Source organism: Miniopterus schreibersii, assembly GCF_964146895.1.
Source record: "Miniopterus schreibersii genome assembly, chromosome: 1".
NCBI lineage: Eukaryota > Metazoa > Chordata > Mammalia > Chiroptera > Miniopteridae > Miniopterus > Miniopterus schreibersii.
In genome coordinates, this window is record NC_138101.1 from 106,742,642 (window position 1) to 106,767,258 (window position 24,617).

General features: G+C 51.1%; 1 protein-coding gene and 1 long non-coding RNA gene across 14 annotated transcripts in view; one reads left to right on the forward strand and one right to left on the reverse strand.

Annotated features, from left to right (window-relative positions):
• Positions 1-825: 825 nt before the first annotated feature.
• Positions 826-11,512, reverse strand: LOC308548763. The gene is made up of 3 exons (XR_013997665.1): positions 11,212-11,512; positions 3,037-3,212; positions 826-1,926 (listed from the first exon to the last, which is right to left on the reverse strand). It is a non-coding gene; the product is annotated as an uncharacterized lncRNA (long non-coding RNA).
• Positions 11,393-24,617, forward strand: part of LINGO1 (leucine rich repeat and Ig domain containing 1) — a 222,774-nt gene continuing 209,549 nt past the window's right edge. The window contains exons 1-2 of one of the 13 annotated variants that reach the window (XM_081120673.1): positions 11,393-11,604; positions 12,225-12,330. The gene's annotated coding sequence lies outside the window, so the exon portion shown is untranslated. Of the gene's footprint in view, positions 11,605-11,687; positions 12,331-12,479; positions 12,655-24,617 lie in introns of those variants that run through there. The other 12 variants (XM_081120679.1, XM_081120681.1, XM_081120667.1 and 9 more) reach the window with 12 other exon arrangements.

The following is a 24,617-nucleotide window of genomic DNA, read 5'->3' on the forward strand; positions in this document are numbered from 1 at the left end:
TAAGTTCTTTAGATTCCACATATAAGTGAGATCATGTGATGTTTGTCTTTCTCTGCCTGGCTTATTTCGCTTAGCATAATATTCTCCAGGTTCTTCCATACTGTCCCAAATAGTACAATATCTTTCTTCTTTATAGCTGCATAGTATTCCATGGTATAAATGTCCCACAGCTTTTTAACCCACTCATCTCCTGATGGGCACTTGGGCTGTTTCCAGATCTTAGTTATTGTAAATTGTGCTGCTATGAACATAGGAGTGCATATATTCTTCCTGATTGGTGTTTCAGGATTCTTAGGATATATTCCTAGGAGTGGAATCACTGGGTCAAACGGCAGCTCCATTTTTAATTATTTGAGGAACCTCCATACTGTTTTCCATAGTGGTTGCCCCAGTCTGCATTCCCACCAGCAGCGTACTAGGGTTCCCCTTTCTCCACATCTTCACCAGCACATGTCGTTTGTTGATTTGTTGATGGCAGCATTCCTACAAGTGTGAAGTGATACCTCATTGTGGTTTTAATTTGCATCTCTCTGATGATTAGTGACGTTGAGCATTCTCTCATATGTCTCTTGGCCATCTGTATGTCCTCTTTGGAGAAGTGTTTATTCAGGTCCTTTGCCCATTTTTTAGTTGGATTGTTTGTCTTCCTCTTGCTGAGTGTATGAGTTCTTTGTACACTTTGGAAATTAGCCCCTTATTAGATACATCCTTGGCAAATATGTTTCCATACTGTGGGGTTCTTTTGTATTTTGAGGCTGTTTTCTTTTACTGTGCAGAAGCTTTTCAGTTTGATGTAGTCCCATATGTTTATTTTTTCTTTTGTTTCTCTTGCCCTAGGAGATGTATCAGTGAAAATTCCACTATGTGGGATGTCTGTGACTTTACTGCCTATGTTTTCTTCCAGGATTTTTATAGTTTTGCGACTTACATTTAAGTCTTTTATCCATTTTGAGTTTATTTTTGTGTATGATGAAAGTTGGTGGTCTAGTTTCATTTTTTTGCACCTACTCGTCCAATTTTCCCAGCACCATTTATTGAAGGGGCTGTCTTTTCTCCATTGTATGCTCTTGCCTTTGTCAAATATTAACTGACCATAATGGCTTGGGTCTATTTCTGGGGTCTCTGTTCTGTTCCACTGGTCTATATGTCTGGTGTTGTACCAATACCAGGCTGTTTTGATAACAATGGCTTTGTAGTACAGTTTGATATCCGGTAAAGTGATCCCTCCCACCCTGTTCTTTCTTCTCAAGATAGCTGCAGCTATTTGGGGTCTTTTTTGGTTCCATATAAGTTTTCAAAATGTTTATTCTAGATCTGTGAAATATGCTGTTGTTATTTTAATAGGAATTGCATTGAATCTATAAATTGCTTTGGGTAGTATGGACATTTTAATGATATTAATTCTTCCAGTCCACGAGCATAGTATATTCTTCCACTTGTTTACATCTTCCTCTATTTCTTTTTTCAGTGTCTTGTAGTTTTCTGATTACAAGTCTTTTACATCCTTGGTTAAGTTTATTCCAGGTACCTTATTTTTTTAATTGCCATGGTAAATGGTATTGTTTTTTTAGTTTCTCTTTCTGAAAGTTCATTGTTGGTGTATAATGATGCCACCAATTTCTGGATGTTGATTTTATTTCCAGCTACCTTGCTGAATTCATTTATCAAATCTAGTAGTACTCTGATGGAGTCTTTAGGGTTTTCTATCTACAATATCATGTCATCTGCAAATAATGACAGTTTTACTTCCTCCTTTCCAATTTGGATACCTTTTATGTTTTCTTCCTGTCTGATGGCTGTGGCAAGGAAGATAGATGCTAAAATCCTCACTAAAATACTAGCAAACTGGATCCAGCAATACATTAAAAAGATCATACACCACGACCAAGTGGGATTTATTCTGAGGATGCAAGGCTGGTATAACATCTGCAAATCAATAAATGTGATACATCACATGAATAAAATGAAGGACAAAAATCATATGATCATATCAATAGATGCAGAAAAAGCATTTGACAAAATCCAGCACCCATTTCTGATAAAAACTCTCAGCAAAGTGGGAATAGAGGGATCATACCTCAACATAATAAAGGCCATATATGACAGACCTACAGCCAACATCATACTCAATGGGCAAAAACTAAAACCATTTTCCTTAAAAACAAGAACAAGACAGGGATGCCCATTTTCACCACTCTTAGATTGTATCTTTAGGAAAGATCCTACAAAATAATGACAAGGTAAACACTGGAGCCCTTGGCTGCTGATATCTATCTAGATCAGCCACTTGCACCCCGACGACGGTGGGAGTATACTGCCCTCACTCCCGGCCCCACCCACCACCAGCAGTTCCTAGTATGTTGTGAGCAGGGGAGGACCCCAATGATGTTTTAGACAGCAAGTGACTTTATTTCCTCTAGTCAAGAGTTCCTTGGTTACAAACTCTTTGGTTCCTTTAGGAAACTCCTGGTTGGGCCCCAGATACAGGCAGCAAAATGTTGAGAAACTAGAAGGCTTCTGACTTGTTAGGTCAAGTTCCTGAAATGCTATCAGATGTGAGGTTTGACAAACATAACAAAATGGCTTAGGGTGATAAGTAGTGAACATTTTTGTAGGTTCTTGCTTTACAGTTTGCTGAACTGTTTTCATGTACATTTTCATAATCCTTTATAAACTAAACTGCAAGCCAGATATCATTATTATCTACATTTTTCAGAGGAGATGGCTGAGGCTCAGAGACACTAGGGTAGTGCTTCTTAAAATGTAATGTGCATATAAGTTATTGGGGTCTTATTGAAACACAGATTCAGATTCAAGTGATTTAGGGTGGGGTACAAGATTTCTGGTTTCTAACAGATGATGAGGTGATGTCGATGCTGCTGGTCCAAAGACCTCACTTGAGAATGAGCGTGCCAGGAAGTTGGCCAGCTCCCACATGTCCTGAGTAACTGAGTAAGAACTCATGTTTGTCTGACCCCAATGTTTGAGCTCTGTATCTGCCATTCTCACCTGTAATTTTGCAATTCATCCACTTACCTTATAGGAGACCAGAGAGGGGGAGGCTTTAGCTAGAAGGACAGGAAGCTTTGTTTAGGGGAGGGGGCTGCTCTCACCAGGACCAACACCTCTTCCGGGCTTAATGAAGAAGAGAGGCATGGAGGGGGCTGTCTTGGGGGTAGTAAAGCACCATAGCAGGGCAGCCATCAGTGGGTCTGTTGGAAAAATTAATTTTAAGGATTAAAGAGGATTTTGTTTTTATTGTTAAATGACTAATTTATGTTTAAATGAATTTAAATGTGGTACATGGTATGCATTATTAATAACTGCTCCTTTATACTTTTTAGTCCCTTCATAATTGTTATATTAAAACACCACATGCACCCTGGCTGGTTTTGCTCAATGGTTAGAGCACTGGTCTGCACGCCAAAGGGTTGTGGGTTCGGTTCTCAGTCAAGGGCATGTACCTGGGTTTCGAGTTCACTCCTTGTACCCAGTCAGGGTGCATGCAGGAGGCAACCAATCGATGTGTCTCTCTCATATCAATGTTTCTCTCTTTCTCTCCTTTCCACTCTGTCTGAAAAGTATTAACAAAACAACAACAACAAAAAACACCACATGGGCCCTGGCTGGTTTGGTTCAGTGGTTAGAGCATCGGCCTGCACCCCTAAGGGTCTCAGGTTCGATTCCTGGTCAAGGGCATGTACCTGGGTTGCAGGTTCAATCCCTGGCCCCAGTCAGGGTGTGTATTGGAGGCAACCAATCAATGTGTGTCTCTCACATCAATGTTTCTCTCTCTCTCTTCCCCTCTCTAAAAATAAAATGAACAGGTTCTTGGGTAAGGATTAAAAAAAAATAAAATTAATCGAACACTCAAATTGATTTTCTTCCAGTCTGTTTGCTCTGCTGTGCAAGTCAAATGCCTGCCTCCCCACCCAGCCCAGTACATCAGCTTCATGCCAGGGCTGGGCAGCTTAGCCTGCTGCATGGGTCTCTGCGATAGGCCTGGGGAGCCACAGGTGCCTCGTTTCAGCCTTGGGAAATTGGGAAGGGTGGACCCAGCCAGGTCTCTGAGCCTGAGACTCAGTGCTGGGCTTGGAAATGGGACAGGCAGGAAGAGACATCACTCTGGTCCAAAGGAAACACCTGTGCTGAGCTGAGAGGCATAACCCTAGGGAACACGCCTGGGACCATCATTAAATGACATTACGAACCTGGATACATTTTTTCCATTCTCTGAACTCAGTTTCCCTATCTGTGGAATGGGGAGAGGCAGATGGAATAAGTCCCTCCTGGTTCTAGCGCTGGCCTTTGGCTGGACTGGCCTTCTCTGGGGTCTGACCACCTCCCCACACCCCTGCCCCAGCCAGCCAGAGGCCCTGAACTGCCACTTATCAGCTGTGCAGTGGTGGTGGGCAAGACACTTAACATCTCTGAGCCTCAATTTTCTCACGGATAAGATTAGAATGATAATATCAGTGCATGAAGAGCGATTAGCATGCAAGAGGTTTACTGGGATCAAAAGCCATAAGGGGAGGGACAGAGGGAGAAGCAAGATGGGGCAAGGGAGAAGGTGGGCTGTGATGGGTTGGGACTTTAGTGTTCTTTGCAGTGTTGTCCTGATTTGGAGCAAGAGGGTTAGGCCTTTATCCCCTGCTTTGACTAGCTACTGAATGCAGCTCCCCATAGAAGGGCAAGGTCTTGGGCAAGGCACACCTCTCTTCAGTGAGGGAAGGTACTCACCTGTAGCCTGGCAGTCTTAACATCCCCACCAGAGGGGAGTGTCCCACCTTGAAGGGGGCCTGCTCAGGGTGCCCTCTACACACTGCAATTGAGGGAGGCTGGTGTGAGGGTTCCCTGGAACAAGGTCATGAAGCCTGGTGGGGAGCAGCTCCCTGCAAACAGCAGTTACTCTGTTCAAAGGCCTTGGGGACTCTTTCTTTCCTACCTTTACACCAAGACACTCCCAAAGTCCTGCCTCTTAATTCTTAAGTATCTACCTTTGGACCCCTCCATCCCACTGCATCCTCTCACCTGAATGACCTCAACAGCCTTCCCTGTAGGCTCCACTCCCAGTTTCACTCCCCTCCAATCCATCCTTCCCACAGGGGCCAGAGGGAGTGTCCACAAATTCAGATCTGACTATCTACCTCCCCTTAAAACCCTTTGAAGTCCAGTCATCCTCCATGGCATTCAAAGGTCTTGGGTACTTAGCCTTGACACCCTGCCCTGCCAACTGTCCCCAGTACACCCTGCTCACCATCCTGCTACTCCCTCAACAGTGTGGGTGCTTTGTTATTTTTCTGTCTGTGCTCATGTAGTCCTCCCTCCCTCCCTCCCTCCCTCCCTCCCTCCCTCCCTCCCTCCCTCCCTCCCTCCCTCCCTCCCTCCCTCCCTCTTTCCTTTATTCCTCCCCCTCCTTTCCTATCTTCTTTCCCCTCCCTTCCCCTCTCTTCCCTCCCTCTTGCATTCAAACATCATCCATGTGATCAGCACATAGTCCCTGAATCCCTGCCATGGCCAGGCCTGGGCTGGTGGGTGCTGAGGACCCAGAGGTGACTCAGACCCAATTTGCCCCTACCAGTGCACTTCCTACTCCCTAGGCCCCCCTCCTGTGCCCAGTGAATTCCTATGTATCCTCTAAGGGCAGCAGCCATTCCATCACCTTTTTTTGGAGAGCTCCATCCATCTGATGCCAGCCCAGGTGACTTCAGCAGGCCCCCTCCTCTCCTCTGAGGCCAGGGCAGGCTCCTTGGGCTACTGATAATTAGCTCTGTGACCCTGCCAGCTTCCATCCCCCAACCCTGACACAGTGTCCACTCCAGGACCTGGAATCTTGGCATTTCTCTATGGATCTGACCATGTGCCTGTGTGCTCACAGCCTGTGAGTTCCCCGAGGAGCATGGCACAGGGCACACCCTCTGAGTGGGAGCTGAATGGTAGGTCTTTCCCCTGAGCTGTACACACTTCCAGGTGTACAAACTTCCCCTGCCCCACTGGCCTCCCAAACTATAAGTCCAGTCCTTCCTCCCAGTAATAGGCAGGGTAACCTTTCTGCCCAGACCCCCAACACCCACCACTCCTGCTGCCCCTGGCACCACCTCTTCCTGAGCCCCTGTTGTGTGACTCTGCTGGACTGTAGATCCCCAGTGTCCATACTGGCCATAAATCTGTGCCTCAGTTTCCTTATCTGTAAATGAAGATCATCCTTGTTCCTACTTCCCTGGGTTGTAGAGAGCCTTCACTAAGAAGGTACTTGTGATAGGCTTGTGGACAGGAAAGCACTTCCCCGTGTTATAGGCAGGTGTGATTACTGTAGAGAAAGCTGATGTGGAAGGACTGTGGATTGACCCAGGCCCTCTCAACAAGCTGGCCTGGCCCCTGCTCCATGGGCTGAAGGACCCTGGCTAGCCTGGGGACAACTCCTTCAGTGTCCTCCCAGCATTCTTAGGATGGATAGAACAGATAGTACAGGTCCTTGAAAAGATAGTACAGGTCCTGGCCAGTGTGCCTCAGTTGGCTGAGCATTGTCCCATGCACCAAAAGGTAGCCAGTTCAATTCCCAATGCCCGGGTTGTGGTTTCAACCGGAGGCAACTGATTGATGCATCTCTCTCACATAGATGTTTCTCTCTCTCCCCCTCCCCCCCCCAAAATCAATAAAAACATATTTTAAAAAAAGATAAGGCATGCTCAAAGGCAGCAATTGCAACTCAGAGGTCAGAAGAAAGCCTCCCACAAGAAGAGTGCAGTGCTGCCAGGGAGGGAGCGAGCTTTTTTCTGTAGCAGCCCCACCTCCTGCCCCACCGGACCCACTAGGGAGCCCTGAGGGGAGGGGAAGTGGCACCTTACAGAGTTCCCCTTCCCTGGACTTTCCCCAGGCAGCCTCAGATGAAGTAAGGGGACTTGTGGTGAATCAGGCCAGCCCCTTTTCTCTGGAGTCTATTTCCCCCCTGTAAATGGGGCTCATAAGGCTGTCTCTGCCTGGTGGCACGGTCAAGGGCAATGTAGTCCTATTGGGGAGGTGTGCTGTGTCCTTGAGGAGGAGCAACTGACTTAGATTTTCCAGGAGGAGGTTTTATAAGGTCAGCTGGTATGTTTATTTTCCCCAGCTGTGTTGACTTCAGGGTCCCAGAAGGAAGCTTGACAAGGGAGCAGTGTCCCTGATAGAGTAGCTTGAGGTTAAACCTAGAATTCCAGTTTCTTTCATCCTTTCTTTTGCCCAGGGAGATGGAAGGAGCAAAACATTATTCTCCTTTACAGATGGGAAAACCAAAGCCCCAAGGATCCAATTCAGCTCTTATAGGCCAGCAGGGACCCCCAGACATCTGATGGGGAGAGTGGTGAGTAAGGGCACAGGCCAGGTTGGGGTGGGGGATGGAGAGGTCTGAGAAAAGTAAGCTCAGGCATGGAGGAGGGATGGGAAAGCACTAGGCCTGCAGTAGGTCCCAAGCAGCCCCTCTCCCCACCTGCAGGGCTCTAGGCCCTGGAATCCAGCTGGGAAAGGGGTGGGGGCATAATTTTGACTGTTGAATCTTCTCCATTCCCTTGTTACAAGCTCTGGTCCTGGACCAACCAGAAATGGCAGAGAGGATTAGTCCAATCTTTGCTTACAGTTATGGGGAAAGGGGGTGGGAGATCGAGGGAGGAAGAGACAGATGCTGTTCAGAGTTGTTCAGCTAGAGTCTGAGTGGAGGCTGAGTCAATGTCTCCTGATCCCAGCACCATGCTGCCAAACCAGCCAAGTCGGAATCCCCAGCATGCTCTATCTTGTGCTAGGGCATGGGCATCAGAAGAAGGGGATAGAAGTGGTTCCTGGGTGTAGGGTGCCACGTGGCAGTCTGGGAAGCAGTGAGAGGAACAACGGGTCACCATCTTCTGCTTCAAACTTCCAGGGTCAGCTCAGAGCCACCAAACTAAATCCCTAACTCCTTGTGGTGCCCACAAGGACCTGTTGTTCTGGCCCCATGCCACCTGTAACCCCATCTCCAATTTCCTTTTTCTCCCATCTCTCACCGCAAGTCCTTTGCATGTGCTAGGCCTTCTCTCTGGAGCCCCCAACTTTTTCGTGCTAGGCCAAATGTCACATTCTGTAGGAAGCCTTTCCTGACTCCCAAGAACAGACCAGGCCTCGACCTAACAGCCCTATAGCTCTTCACAGTACTTGTCCCAGCTGTAATTTTACATTTCTTTGTATGATGGTTTGATTTCTGTCTGTTTCTTTCTCCAGACTTCTGATATGTGTTCTCCTCACCTGGCACACTGCCTGGCATGGACTAAGCCCTCAATAACTCTTCATGGAAAGAATGAAGAACAATGGCTCTTAGTTCAAATCCTGGAACTCCACACTGAACCTTGGTTCTCCCTCTCTGAAATGGGAATGATAATACCAGGATTGGTATGAGGATGATTCAATGAGTGAAAACTCCTGACACATAGTCAAGAGTAGAGAGGAAGAGGGAGAATGGAGTGGGCAGAGGGTAGTCAAGGAAGGCTTTTTAAGGATGAAAGGATTTAAGAGGTGAATAGATTGCGTGGAAGCCAAGTAGTGGTGGGGACAGGTGGAGAAAGACTTAGAGGTGGGGAGATGGGATGAAAGACAGCAAGGAGATAGCCTGGCTGGGTGGGGGAATTTTTTCTGAACCTTTTCAGCCTGACCCAGGAAGCTAGAGGTTTGCCCAAGAACAGACCAGGCCTCGACCTAATAGCTCTATAGCTCTTCACAGTACTTGTCCCAGCTGTAATTTTACATTTCTTTGTATGATGGCAGGAAGGAAATGCCCACTGCCTCCTGGGACTCCATGTGGGGAACTCAGCCTGGGCTAGACCTGGCTTGGTGACTGGATCTGGGACACTGCCAAGGTTTTCCCCACTGGCCTGTGGAGATGGCTGAAAATAGCACAGGGGCCCTGGGTGGGCATCTGCAAGGACATTGACCCAGCCCTTGTGGCAGGAAACAGCAAGCTCCCAGCTTGTGGTGAAGGAGCTCCTTCCTGGAGCTGCCCACACTGGCCTTGCTCCTGGCCTCAGGCCCCCAGCTTACACTGCTCTGGCAGGAGAGAGCAGTTCCTCCAAGTGGGCCTGTTCATTATTCATGCCTTGCTTCTCTGTAAAGCCTGCTGGAAGGCAGAGGTGGCAATAGCTACTGGTCATTAGCACAAGGGCAGGACACAAGGGGCTACAAATGGGACCTCCATACCTGCCTGGCTCTGTGCAGAACTGCTGGATAGAATGTCAAGGCCTGGGCCTGCTGAGGGGAAATAAATGACTTAGACTTATGGTCATTGCCTCTGTGTAGCACACAAGCTTGCCCCCATACTTGGGGAGGAACTTAAGGCTCAGAGAGGGCATGCCATTTACCTAAGGTTGCAAAGCAAAGCTGGGGGCATACATTCTCAAGCACAGACACAAAGGCTGTGTGGCTCCCAGAACAGAAGAGTGAGAGAAATGGATGGGGCATAGACTGGGGTTGTGGACTGCTTGGATGTCAAGGACTCTAGGGAAAGGCTGTTTGTCGCTGTTTTGCTTTCCTAGGGTCCACCTGGGAGCCCTGGGAAGACTCCTCAGGTGTGTTGAGCCAGAACAGTCAACAGCCATGAGCTCATCTCCCTAGAGGCCCCCAGAAAGTCTGGTAGGAAGGCAGAAGGAAAATGATCAGGCAAGGAAGGAACTGAAAAACAGTAAGGGACTTTGGGATGGGCCACAAAGCCAAACTCAAGTGTGGGGAAGGAAAAGGCCATTTGCTAAATACCTACTGTGTGCTGGGTCATTCCTGTGCATCATTCCTCATGAATCCTTCACCAACCCCCTTGGTGGCTGAGTGTTTTTATTTCCACTGTACAGAGGAGGACACTAAAGCTGGAATTGACATGGGGTATGCCTGACACCAAAGTCTGGAGTTTTTACAGAGCACCTTGGGTATGTGGGTGCCCAAGTCTGGCCCTCCTTGGACTCATACCCTGGTCACAGTGGAGTCTGGGTTTCTCCCACTTCCAGCTCTGGTCAGCAGGGGGAGGCTGTTCTGCATCTGGCTGCAGAAATGGGGAGCAGATGGAGAGAAGAGGAGGTCTCTTTCAAAAGCTCCTGGATTTGGGAAGCCCTTAGCTATACCTCTGTAATGGCTGAATGATGGGGAGGGCTTCTGCCTAGATCTGCTAAGTGGTAGTCCTGCTGCTGCCCCAAACAAAGTTGAATCTCCTCAACTCAAGGCTCTTATAGCTTCTCTTCCCCCCAATACACCCCACCTTCCTTATTTCCTACTTTCAGACCTTTGCACATGCTCTTCACTTGGCATGAAATGCCCTTTATGTTCCTTTCTGCCTGGTCAACTCTTACTCATCCTTCAATTCCTAGCTTCAATGTCACCTCCTGCAGAAGCTCTCCTGGACCTCCTCCATTCCCAAAAGTTCCATCATACCTCTTGCTGTCTCATTTTTTGAGGGCAGGAATGTGTCTAAATCATCTGTGTCTCCCCAGTACCTAGCACAGGGTGGGGCACATAATAGATGCTTAGTAAACAAATGGGGGTGGTGAATGAGGAAGATGAAATGCTCATGCACTTGCCCTATTCAGGATCAGGAGTCTAGGGGTGCACTTTAGTTCTTAGGGGTGTTACGAGGGCCCAGGGAGATCTCGGATGTGAAAGAGCTCTGCAAACTGTAGTGTTCTATCCCGGGTAGGTCCCTGTAACTCTTTGCCTTGTTCCACTGAGGAGGAGGATGGAGAAGGAAGGTTAAAGAATGAGGGGAGGGGCAGACCAAGCCTGGTGAGGGTGGGGTGATGGTGGCCCAGCTCTCAGAAGCAAGGAGTGGGTAGAATTCTGGGTGCTGAGGGCCTGCCTTGGGTCTCCCTCTCCTATGGGATCTAATACTATATCAGAGGTGGGCATGGTCTCAGAGATGATAGAAGCCAATGTCCTTCAAGGAAGTGTAAACTGAGGCCCAGAGAGAGCCAGGCATTTCCCCAAGGTCACACAGCAGGAGCAGGAAACCACCTTATGAGCTCTGTCCTCCCATCATGACAGGTGTCTTCACCCTGGTCTCAGATTCAGACATGTTTCCCTGATCCCTCCTCCCAGAGCCACGCAGCCCCATCGCCCATCCTGCAAGTCTCCCACACCACCAGCCAGCTCCTAGGCTTAGCCATCAACAAGCACTGAGCGCCCCCTGGATGGGGTGGTCTGGGCAGCTTCTGACCGCCGCTCTCCTTGACTCACCTCCAAGCGGGGAAGGCCGGGCTCAACGGCTGCGCACCACGGCCCGGGCTGCGTCACCACCCTGGCGGCGGGGAGGCCTTCCTTCTTGGTGCCCCAGGTGGGGAAGGTCGAACTGGTGCGCTATCCCTTTAAGCTCGAGCGAGATGGGGGTAGTTAGAGATAGCTGAGGCTACCACTGTACGTCGCAGGAGCTAGGAGTGGCGGAGGGAGAGGAGAGCTGAGCGGGTGGCGGGCCCGGGGCACCGAAATCCAGCGCCTCCGGGTCCTCTCGCCGCCCAGTGCGCGCTCAAACCCTGGGCCCGGCGAGCGGCAGGCGACACCCAATGTCATGCGGAGAATGTGAGAGGCGTAGGGCTGCGGGGAGCTGGGGGCGCTGGAGAGGCCGGCAGCAAGGTAGATAGGAGAGAACGGACTGGGATGGGCTGGTGGTAGGGCGGGGCAGGCGGGAGAAGGGAGAGGAGGCAAAGAAGGGGCGGCGACAGAAGAGGATGCGAGAAGGAGCGGGAGAGCACCGGGCTGCGGGCGGCGCAGGCCACTAAGGGGGAACCGGAGCATCTCGGTACGAGCCGCGCAGCCCGAGTTGGGAGCCCCGGCTGGGAGCGCAGCCATGACTTGGCGGGGCGTGGTAACGAAGCAGGGACGCCAGAGGGGCTACCTCAGGAAGCTGTAGGGGATCTGAAGTGGGGCCAGCACGGAAGGGGAGGGAGGTTCACTCTGCGGGGCCGCGGGCAGCGCTTCGGGATCCGGAGGGCCCGGGCACCGGGCCCTTGGGTGCGGCTGGGGGGTGCGCGCGCTCGTGAGCGCCCAGCGGGAGGGAGTGCGCGTTAGGGATTCTACGGGCATCATTGCGCGGAGAGCAGGAGGCATGAGCGGGCGCGCTGGGGAGCGCATGGGCCTTCCCGCGCACACGCACAAGCACACGCCGGGCGCGCACACACAGGCTGGGCACGCGCACACACACGCCGCGCGCACGCCCTCTCTGATCGTTCGTTGCCTTTGCCACAATCTCGGAGCTGAACCCTGCGGAGCGGGAACCGAGCCGGAGCGGGAAGCGGAGCGGAGGCGGGCTGGGGATGCGGCCCCGGAGGGGTGCAGAGCGTGGACTGCAAGCCCGCGACGGTGAGTGTGGCCAAGCCAGGACGCTGAGGGGAGGCCGGGATCCCCGGGCACCGGCCAGGAGGTGGGGTATCTACCCGCCGGTGGCGCCGCGTGCGCGGCCTCTCATTGGGTGGGAGCCTTGGGGCGCTGGTGCGAACAGGGTGTTTTGTGCGCGCCCGTGGGTGCGTGCACGCGCGGAGCCGGAGTGGGGCACCCACCGCGCTCCAGTTCGAGACTGCGCACCCTCCTGCTGCGCTGCCCCACCTAACCCTGGCTTGTAACCAAGAACCCCCGAGACTTGGAGCAACTTTGTGTATGCGGAGAGAGGATGGAGACGCTTTAATGGTAGCACTCAAGCCTTTCTTTTCTAAGGAGAGAGCGCGCGGGAGGAATGGGGCGGGGCGCGGGCTGTGCTGCCTGCTGGGCAGTGGGATGCCTCTCCACCGCCCATTCAACACAGCCTCCTGCTCTAGGGGACATACGTCCAGTCCCGCGGATCCACACTGGAGCCTCTCTGGTCGCCAGACTCCTGTGACCCTGCTAGGGTCCCGCGGGACTGCGAGACTACAGCTTCCAAGTCGGGGGGGGGGGGGGGGGGGTGAGGTCGTCTTTCCTGCCAGGCTAAGGACGCTGGGCTTGAGGTGGGGGAGTGGGGAGATTGCCCAGTGTGTTTATGTGTGTGTCTCCGCGCCTTCTGCTCAGAAGGATAGGCGGCTGGAAGAATGGAACTGCCGAAGGGTGCAGAGCTCCCTAGAGGCTGGGGTTTGGAAGGGATACCTCTAGGCCTTCTAGCCTGGTTCCCTGCCATCCCTGATTTGCTTTGAGCCATGCTCCAGCGTGCCTCACTCTGTGTGATGAGGTCGTGGTTGTGTTGTGCCCCCATCCCCATTCTCCAGTCTCTTCCCACACTCCTGTCCTGTGCTGGCTGCCTCAGGGAACTTCCTAGCCCCTTCCCTTACAAATGCCAGCTCTACTCCAGCAATAGAAGATGGGATGGGGAGATATGGTCCAGGATGGTGCCCCTGAGATGGAGGGAACCCTGTATTCCCAGGAGTGAGAAACTCAAGGAAGAGTGAGAGGTCGGCCCCTCTGAAGGCCATCTCCCTTTACCAAATCCCTGCTTTCAGGGCAGGTTCCTTCTCCTCTAGGAAGCCTTCTCCTGGATCCTTCTGTCTAGCTTGGGTTCTGGGTTGGAGCAGTTGGTTTCGCCAGTAGTCCTTGTCCCTATGCCCTCTTTCCTGCCGCTTAGTGTATGAGCCTGTGGGGTCAGAAGTCCTATTCTCAGCCTAGATGCTGCCTGGAGGGGTGTGCTGCTAGACCAGTCAGTATCTACCTGGGTCTCTGGAGTATCTTAATATATTGTGTGATCAGCTTTCAGGCTTAAACCTTACTTCCACTTCCATTTTCTCTCTGGAATCTCTCAGCCACCTTTTGAGAAGGCAGGGTCCATGGGCACACTTCCACTCCATTTCACAGAGGGATTTTGAGGCAAAGATGGAGCTAGGAGAACTCCAGTTTCAGGGCAACCCTTCCTTTGAAGGTATTCTTTAACCCTTGTCTTTGGTGAGGTAGGGAGGAGGCAAGGAAGGCACATGGCTCTCTTTACTGACTTAGCGTCAGGGCTCTGGGGGCTTGCTGCTGGAGTTCTCCCCATGGCAGCTATTCTGCTGTCTGTGACCAACAGCCTCCCCTGATGGGCAAGGAGGTGGGCACAGCCACTCTCAGCCTGATTCTCCCTGGCTTGACATCTGATACTTTTTGACCCCACCCTCATTAACCTTCTTAGATTTGGGGTCAGAATCTGCCAGGGCTGTACATAATGGTTTGAAAATCCTCAGCACTGGGATGTCAGTATCATTCTGGTGATCAGAGGAGTTTCCCCACCCCCAGTCTGGCCCTCTAGGCTAGGCCCTGGCATTGTCCTTGGACCCGGAACCCTTCCCACTCTCCTGAGATCTCCATTCTGTAGCTACAGAGCTCTCCCTCAAGGGAATGGTTTCCCCACAGAGGTCTGAATGTGCATTGGGGGGATGGGGGCCTGGTGGCTATTGAGACCACCTCCTTTCCAGGTGGTCCACCTGAGGCATAGGAGGCCAGAGTAGCTGTCAGCCCCAGTCAGGCCTCTGTGATTCTCCAGTCCTGATGGCAGCCCAGACTCATCTCCAGGGCCATTTAGGCCCTTGGAGGCCTCCTGTGGAGAGGTGGGGAGAGCTGTTACCCAGGAGTGACCAGAATTCTCCCTGGGACTGGGAGTGGGGTGGACCTGCTGGACCTTGTGGTAGCTCCCTCAACTTCTGCTAGCTTCACTCTTAGGCATCCTCTTGCTGGCTCCGTCTTTCTTAGCTGTTCCCTCCCTCCCTCCCTCCCTCCCTCCCTCCCTCCCTCCCTCCCTCCCTCCCTCCCTCCCTCCCTCCCTCCCTCCTCTCTATCCCTGTCCTCCCATCCTCTATGGGTCCCTGAGCCTCCTAAGTCTTGACCTCTGGTTGACACCCAGTGGCTGGAGCATGCCAGATGCCTGCTTGGCCCCACCCCTGCCATCAAGGCCTGTTTGATCCCCTGCCTTAATTCTTCTGTCCCCCCCCCTCCCCTAGCCCCAACCAACTCCAACAGGATGAGCCCTCCACTTGGAGTCTTAAGCCTTGGGGAGGGAGAGAGCAGGGTATCTCTTTGATCTCTGGCCTCTGCTGTCAAGAGTAAAAATCCCAGCCAGGTGCTCCCAGCCCCCACTTGCTCCCCCTTTAGGAAGACAGCCACTTGCCCCTCAAACATTTTGACTGGTAAGGGGTAGCCCCTTTAATTTCCCTCTCCAGCTGGGCCCTGACCCTGCTATGTTTATGTTTTAAATTATAAAAATATTACATTCTAACAAATTCAATGATAAGAAGTTATTGGGTGGGCTGGGCCTTTGGGTGACTTGAGAGAGGAAAGGTAACTGACCACTCCAGCCTCCTTTTGAGGGAAATGGGGACAGGCCACCCTGACGAATCACAGTCTCATCTATGGGCTTCCAGGGCCCAGACATCTGCCCCCAAGAACCACACCTTGAGGGAGGGAGTGGGCAAGGGGCTATTTCAGATGGATTGGAAGGACTGGTGCATTTTGACCTGCTCAGATGTTTCTGTCACTTGGTAGATGTTCAGTAAATATATTGAATAAATGAATGAATGTTGAATGTGAATGAATGAGGGCTTTCCAGGCAGGTGGCACAATACTAGTAAAGGCACAGAGGTGGGAAACAGTAGGCATGGGTGAAGGTGTTTGCAATGGAGTAGTTCATGCAGGGGCTCAGCAGGTGCAGAGCAGGTTGGCACAAGACAGAGGAGGACCTTGAGTGCCTGACTGAGTAGTGTGGGCTGATTCTGTTTTCAGGGGTTGCAGGGTGAAGTTCTAGAGGGATTCCATCACATTTGCAATTTAAACTGCTCCCTCTGGTGGTCATGGAAGGGGTTGGCTAGGAGGGCCGGAGACAGGGAGGTGGTTCTGAGGCTGCTATGGGAATCTAGTGGTGGTGAGGGCAACAGCAGGACAGGTGCCTTGCCTACCTTCACCATAATCACTAAGGGACTGTGCATGGTTCCCCACCTGATGGAGGATGGAGAGATTTGGCCTGGGTGGGAAGCCAGGTGGGGTGATGTAGGCCATCAGAATTGAGCAGGGTCTGGGGCATCACTATTCCCACCATCTGGGTATACAGAGGTGGCAGGTGTCCTGGAGTCATCAATATGGACCTTTAGTATGGGCCTCCCAGTGGCACAGTTGAACAAGTCCCTGTGGTCCCTTGGGCTTCAGTTTCTATGTCTGTAAAAAGGATAAGTTTATTTGTTTCTCTGGAGACCTGGAGTGACTTTTGGTGGAAGTTTGGGACCTCAGAAGTAGAATACAAAGGAAAGGGGTAGCGGGTCAGCACTGCTATTGGACAGAGGAAGAGTTTGAGACTCAGAGAGTGGCAGCGAGTGGCACAAAGTCTTAAAGCAAATTGGGGGCAGGGCATTCCAGCCTGGGTTTTTCTAGCTGTTACTGTAGCCTGCTGGGTAGGGATGGGGCAGTGGCTGGGGCCTCTGCAGAGGACATCCTCAGGCAGTTGCCTTGGCAGTCCAGCTGTCAGGGAGCATATGAGGCCACATGGTCACATTAGGGGAGGCGCAAGCCACTGAAAGAGAATCCCTAGCTGTCTGGCTCTACGTAGGCACTACTAGCCACCAAGGGTCAGGGTGGGAAGAAGCTAAAATGGAACCTTGGTGTCCAGGTTGGTTTGGACATGGAGGGCAGACCTTGGCAAGTGGCCCAGTTCTAGCATCCATCTGCCAGGGCAGCCAGACAGGTGTCTCCGTGCCCAGGACTGATCCAGTTAGCTCAATACCAGCTGTGCCAGCCACCCTCCCATACCTCACTCAGCTCTCATGGCCCTGTTGGGTCTACAATCCTTGGGGTGGCACAGCACATCTGATGCTGGGGTCCTGGGCCTCAGTGGAGTATGTGTATATGACATGTAGTCTCACCCTGAGCACTGATTCTGTAGCTCTGAGATTTGGGGGTATGGAAATGGGCCCTTTGAAACAGTCTGCTGTGATCAAAAGGACCTGAGCTTGGATGCCATCTGGAACTGGATTTGAATACTGGCTCAGCTACTTCTAAGCTAGGTGAGCTCAGGCAAGTCATTTCAATTTTCTGAGCTGTTTCCTCCTCTGTATCTGGAAGAATGGTACCTACCTTATAGGCGTGTCATTAGCATGCTTTGAAATAATACATGGAAAGCATGCACTAGCCTGATACACTGAAGAATCTCAGTAAATGTTAGCTTGGTTTGATCTCTGCTAGGAGAGGGAGGTGAGTCCTCTTGAAGTTTCAATGTACAGATTGAAGTAGAGAGAAGCCTTATTATTATTATTTTCCAGGACAAAATTTGTTTTATAACTTTTCTTAAGTTTTTACACTCCTTCCCTCGTGTAGTCCTCATGGCAGTTCTATAAAGTAGGCAGAGAGCCACCACTTCATTTCACAGGCACTGAAACTGGGATTTGACTCTCCAGAGTTGCACAGTGAGTTGGGCAACTGTCTCTCGACTCCTAGCCCAGGACTCTTGCTCCATGGGTATGCTTCCCAAACTTCGGGGGTGGAGGCCTATCTAGACCAGGCTTGGGAATTCCAGAGATTCCCTGAACAGCTCTGTCTCCATCACAGGGGCAGGGACAAGCTGTCACCGTGACAAGCAGCCAATCCCAGCTGGGGTGGTATGGGGAACTCTCAATGAGGCAGCATTTGCTGCATTTGTCTGGCTGCCCAGCACTGGATAGAGGTGGAGGGGGTGGTGCCAAGGAGTACAGGGGGGGTGGGCCTTTACCTCCTGGGCAGCCCTGGGCCATGCCAAGGCAAGCAGGGCTTAGCCTTCTGGGCAGGGTGGGGAGAGCACTGTGCGCCACCGCTGACCAGCCGGGTGACCTTGGCCATGCCACTGTTCCTCTTTGAGCCTTAGCTTCCTTTGTAAATTTGAGATAATTATCTCCCTGTCTACCTCCCAAGGCTGTTCTTGAGGCTCTACTATAAATATATATTTTTATACAAACATGATATTCTATAGCTCTGAGTCCAGGAGTTCCCAGTCCTCCATCTGGTGATCCTATAATCATTCAGTGATTCACTTGTTGGGCACTTCCTCTGGGCTGGCTTTGCTGGACAGAGACAAATAAGTCCAACCCTCAGCCCCTCTGCCCCCAGCAGTCTCCCTCCATGCTCCTCTGTGCCCCCAGGCTCCAGCCAAACACCAGTCACCCTCTCCACACATACTGTGGCTTTCACCCCCCAGGGCTTGTCTGTGCTCTCCCCTTCACCTGATCCCTTCCTCCATTTCTGTAGGTGTAGACCCCACCCACTTGTCAACATTCAGCCCAAATGCCATATTTAAACACCCCTCCCCTGTACCTCTAGCTGGAAGTACCTGCTCTTAGAACTCTGAGAGCGGCATATCTGCTTTACATTTAGCGAACATTAGCTCTGTACCTACACCGTTCAAGTCCTACTGTATGCAAGGCTTGTGACATAAGGCCTGGGAGTATCTTGGTGTCAGTGACCAGGCTTATCCACCTCAGGTACTTGGTCCATCCATGGACCTGGGGCCAGATGGACTGAGCAGGAGCATGTGGCGTGTACCTAAGGGCTCTTGTGGCTACTGCCACTTCCTCTTTCCCCTTGGGCCAGGACTGTAGGCTAGGCCCAGGACATCTCAGGCTTTTGTGCTGAGGTGCTCACCTGAGATATGGCCTTCCCCACCCCTGGAGGCTCCATCAGTCCAGGGCAGAGCCCAGTCTCTGGCCACACATCACTCTCCCTTATGAACTGCATGGCATTCAGCAGTTAGTGACTGATTACTTGGGGTACTGATAACTCTTCCATTATCAACCAGCAGAGGCAGGCCTGGCAGTGTTTGTGTGGGTCAGCTAGACCTGGCTGGGCCGTTGCAATCTTGGCTGTTTATTGCTGACCAGCAAGCCAATAAATAGGAGCCAGAGAAAAGGAGGTGCAGTCCACCCTCTCTTCAGATGCACTGCCAGGGTTGGGACTGAGGGATCGGGAGGAGGGGGAATTGGGGTAGGTAGGGAGCTTTTGCTCACTCTCACCTCCTTCTGTTCTCACCTTCCTTGTTCTGCATCTAGTCTCTCCTGGTCCTGGGTCTCAGCTTTCCCATTTGTTAAATGGGGATTTCAGCCTCTTTGTGGGGGAAATGCCTTTGAGTGAGATGGCCAGGCAGTCACTGACTTGTCATCGTTTCTGCTTAATGGGTAGGGGCATTCTGAGGCTCAGAGAAAATGGTGGCCGAATGAGGATGGAGCCAGCATTGCAGTCCCCAGCCCAGGGCTGCTCTGCAGGACAGGGAGATGGTGGGCAAGCGGGCGAGTAGTGCTAAGGCTTCTAAATATGGAGCTAGGACTCAGTGGAATCTATGAAAAAACGATTTCTAGGGAAACCACATAAAGGAGATGGCAGGGAGGATGTTTAACCTACTTAAGAGACACAGCTGCCTTTCAGGCCTACCAGGAGCATGGGACATTGTTTGTGGGGCTCCTGGCTCCAGAAACAGAGTTAGTTTATTAAAAAAATTTTCTTTTGTTAGGAAAATTTTTGAACATACGGAAAGGTAGAGAGAATTGTATAGGAAACTCCCATATACCCCTCACCTAGATTTAACAATTGTTGACATTTTGCTATATCTTTTTTTCTTGATCTATTTTAAAGTACATTATAGACATCATGGCATTTCACCCCTAAATATTTCAGCATCCATCTGTAAAAAATAAGAGAAAATGTCTGTCTAATCTTTAGTGATCACATATTTCTTTTCATTTTATCTTTGAGAGATTGAAAATGATGACAGATGAGGAGACTGAGGCTTGAGAGTTGGCCTGTCCTGTCCAAGGTCATGTAGCGGAGGGTTCGGGGAGGAGAGGTACGATCTAGGAGGTGGGCTACAGGTGTCAACCCAGGATTTATGCCCAGCCAACGTGGTTCAACAGTTGAGCATCAACCAGGAGATCGTGCTTTGATTCCAGTGAAGGCACATGCCAGAGTTTCGGGCTCAATCCCCAGTGGGGGGCGTGCAGGAGGCAGCCGATCAATGACTCTCTCATTGTTGATGTTTCTATCTCTCCCTCTCCGTTCCTCTTTCTGAAATCAATAAAGATATAATTAATAATAATAATAAATTTATCTTTATTGTTGAAAGTATTACAGATGTCCCCCTTTTTCTTTCCCCATTGACCCCCCTCCACCCTGCACCTGCCCCTCCCCGTCCCCCCAGGCCTTCACCACACTATTGTCTGTCTTTTAAGTTAATCGGCCTTTCTTTTATTTGCTTTGGGGATTAATCAGTAACTGCAGTGTCAGGAAAACCTAAAATAGCTTCTTGTGGTATCCAGGAAGGCAAGGGAGGGCTCGCCTGGTGGGAGGGCTTAGTATCCCAGTCTGGACACCCACAGGGTTTGAGGGAACTGGGGGTGTTAGGAGTTTAGGGCTGGGCCAGAGACTGTAGCCTCATTGTGTTCTGGGGTGACCTGTGACAGACGACCACCAGAGTTTGTGTTTGAATTTTTGGAGCCTTTATTAGCTGGCCAGTGGCTACAATTGCAGCATCTCACCCATGTAAGAGCCGAACTGCAGCCCCAACCCTTAGTTCTTTCCACATTTTATACTCAGTAACTACAAAGGCAACTACGGTAAAGGGGCTTCTAATAGTTTGATAATTTGTTAGGTTGTCAGCTTTTGTAACATGAAACAAGGGGGGGGACCTTTAGTAACATAAAAGGGATGATTTGAACACAATGTCTTACAATGAGTAATGGGGTATGCTTGACCTGAGCATGACAGGTTTGTTTTGTTTTTTGTTTTTTGTTTTCTATAGGAACTCAGGGGGAGCAGTAATTTTTGGGCTAGCTTGTTGGGCCTTGTCCTGTACAATAGGGATCTTTTTCTACTTTTACTGTTAGTTCCTTAGGTGTTCTTCTGGCCACGGTGGCCAGAACAATGATAGCCAGAACAATTGGTGGGAAGTGAGGCATGGAGAACTCTTGGGCCTGTGCAGAAAGGGGGGAGCTCCATGGCTGCCTCTAGCCTTCCTAGGGAGTGGTCTTTTACTCTCCTGCCCCACCATCTCCTCCCCGGGAGGCTTCACAGGACGGTGTCCTCTGCCAGCCTAGGGTCTCCCTGGTGCTTCCTTGTCTCCTTGGGATCCGGGTGATCCTGCCCCCCAGCACCCACACATGCTTGAGACTTCTTATTCTGCCCTTGTTGACTTGAGAGTACCTGTTGACTCTGGGGGTCACAGAGGTCATGGGTATAGAATTGGAGAATGTTGGAACTAGAAGGTGGCCTCAGAAATGATCTTATTCTTCTTGTAGTTTCAAGATAGGGAAACCAAGGCATACGGAGTGGCCAACCCTGTGTCAGGTCTCACATGAAAAGCATTGCAGAGCCTTGGCAATAAGTCAAGCGTCTGGCTTCTCAGTCCTAGGATCCCCTGCTTCTGAACCACCTGGGCTCCCCCAGTTGTAAAGGGAAGAGTGAGCCCAGCTGGGGAAGTGCTGTCAGTTATCCCTGAGGGCAAACCCCATTGATGTCCCCCCTCCCTCTCCCTGTGTGTGTGGATGGTCTGCCCTCCAGGGCTGGGACTGGCCTCCTGTGCTCCCATCTCTGCCCCCACAACAAAGGGAGCCTTGATTAGTGCCAGGCTTATGGTTGGGCTTGTCTCTCTAGGACAGGATGGGAGCACAGTGGGCGGGAGAGTCCTCTGTGAGAAAGGCAACCAGAGGAAAACAGGAGACAGACATCAAACACCTTTTGATCCCCAGTCTATGCCCTTGTCTGTGGCTCTGCCAGACCCTACACCAAGCCCGTGTATTCTCCACAGTTGGGAAAGGAGAAGAAAACACCCAACCTCAAATGAGTGACTCCATGGCACTGTGTGACTTGGAACATGTCACTACGGCTCCTGGTAAAATGAGGCAAGGAACAAGCCTCTTCTACTCTCAAGTGAGGCAGGGAGAACCTGGCAGGCCATGGGCTGTTAGCCCATCTGTTGGCTGGTCCTTCAGCTCCCTGCCCAGTGGGAAGTGGGTTGGGAAGGGTCACAGGAAAGAAGGCAGGCCCTCAATGCTGCTGGGAGAGGGAGAGAGCACTGTGCTTGAAGTTGAGGGGCCAGGTGGGACAGAAGTGCTCTGGCTGTGTGCTGGAACCCAGGCAGGGTGCTAGAAGAAGATTACCCTCAGTGGACAGATGAGGAAGCAGGCTCAGAAAGGCCATGCAGCTGGTTGGTGGTGGGAGTGGGATTTGATATCAGAACTGCCTCCTTTGCTTTCCAGACCTGGTGTCTGCTCTCAGCTGTCCCACTAACTGCCATTCCCCGAGCCTTGGGGCTTGCCTTTGTTCAATGGGACCAGGGGTGGGGATGGGGGTTGGCTGCTTAGGGTTGGGCTGCTGCCACAGGCTGGAGGGGAGACTGAGCCTTCAGTCACCTCCTCTACCTGGACTGGCAGGATCTAAAGGTTCTGAGTATGGCTGTTCTTGGAGGAATCCCTCGTAAGTCATGCAAAGTGAGAGGCTCCCTGGAGTGGTGCTGAGGGATTGGGCTTCTGTGTGTGTGTGCAAAGCCCTTCAGAGCCTCCTACTCTCCTTGCTTTTAGCTAGTGTGTGTCCTCTGTGCATTTATCCTGTGACTGCAAGGTGGTGTGGGAACCTGTGTGTATGTATATGGGTCATCCTGAGAGTCACATTTGAGGATTGAATATGAAGTAGGGCAGAGGTAAGTTTATTGAATACCTATTAAGTGTTAGTCACAGTGCCAGGTGCTTTACATGCATTACCTCATTTAATTCTAAAAACAACCCCATGATATGTACTATTACTATTCCCATTTAACAGATGAGGAAACTGAGGCTCAGACAGATTGAAGGACTTTTGAGATCACATAGCTAGTGAATGGAGAAGCTGACATTCCAACTTAGGAATGTCTGCTTCTAAAGGAGGCTGTGTCTTTTGTGCCCCAGACAGCGGGGGAGTCTGCTGCAGGTAGGAAAAAGAAAGTTAGGTTTCAAGAAGGTGCCAATGGTAGCTGCTCTGTATTTGGAGAGAAGAGGCCAAGGGTCAGGTGAAAGGTTTAGGTGAAGGAGGGTGGTTCAGCAGGAGAGGCCTGGCTGGAAGTCAGCGTCTGGCCTAGAGCTATGTGTCCTTGGCTCTGTCGTCTGCTCTGGATCTGTCTCCTCAAGCCTGCCTTATTCCCCGCTCAGAGGAGTGGTGCACCTTCCTCCTGGTCCCTGATCGGGCAAAGGCCTGGATGTGGTAATGAGTGAGCACAGTCAGGGCAGTGTGCCACATGGTGAGCATCAGGAGATGAGTCTGGAGAGAGGCCTTGGCTGTGCAGGCCTCAACTGCCAGCCTGTAGGGTGGATGCTCTCCAGATTTTGAGCAGGGCCAGTCTGCAGTTGGGAAGAATGGCTTGCTAGTAGCTGGGGGCTGCTTAGTGGGCCATGGATAGTGGGGAAGGGGTGAGAGAGCAGGGGGCATCTGGGGGCTTTTCCCCTCCTTGCCCAGAGCTCATATCCCTGCAGGCTGAGAGGGGCAGCTCATTTTCCTTGTCTCCCATTCTCCTCTCTCCCTTTTCCTGCCTCCGGAACATGGAGTGAGAGTGAGGAGCAGGGGGGGATCTCTGGCCCCTCCCAGGTCCCTTCCTTGGAGGCTGTAAATATTTTATCTCTGCTGTGTCTGCTGCTGAGAATTGCTACTTTTTACATCCTTTTTTCCTTTTGCTTGGTACAAACAAATGCTGGAAAAATTCTGTGCTGGGCACTAACTCTGCTGCTTCTGCTTGTGCTCAGAGACCCCTCCAAAACCTCTAATTGCTTTTAAGCTATGATAGTTGGCATAAGTAATTTTCTTCTTTGTATTTTTTTGACTCTTTCATTTTGAGTTCCTCCTCATTTCTTCTAAGTTTCTGGAAGAGAAATGAAGCAGAAAGACATGTGGGCAAGGAGGTAGGGCACTCTTGGACAGGGCATTTTGCCTTTTTGGGCCTCAGTTTCCCCATTTACAAGGTGGTTGTGTGTCCATTCCTTCGTTCAACAGACATTCCCCAAGTACATCAAGCAACTTGAGGGTGAGGACTGTCTCCATCTTTGCTGCTGCATCCTCAAGCACCCAGCACAGAGCCTGACACAGAGTAGGTGCTCAGTTAAGGTCAGATGACTGAATTGTTAGCTTTACTGTGAGCCAAGCACTGGGAATGCACAGAATGAATCAGATCAGCCCCTGGCCACGACAGCTCAGTGATGGGAGGGGAGCCACTACACAAACATAATTACTGTGTTACTGAGTCATAATACAGGTGGGTACTTGGTACTTAGGCGCACAGAGCAGGGAGGGCCAGGGGAGTCGGAAAAGCTTCAGTAGAGGAGAGCTTGGACTGCTTAATGAAGAGGGGGTAGGAGTTTAACAGGTGAAATGGGGCCAAGGAGGAGGGAATTCCAGATAGAAAGTAGCATGTGCAAATATCAGGAGAGCTGTGGGTGGGGTCAGGCCAGAAAGGGGAGGAGGTAAGGCTGCTCAGATGGGCCTGAGTTGCCTAGGAGAGCTTTGCATTGAGGTGGGGAGTTTAGACTTATTCCAAAGATAACAGGGAGCCCTGAAAGGTTTCTAAGTAGAGGACATGTGGGGATGATCCCTCTGTCTCCATAGTAGAGGGTGTGGGAGGGGGCATGCTGTCTTGGAGGCTGGTCTCAGGTAAGCTTGTGGGGTAAGGGAGGATGTGAGTTGGGACAGACAAGATG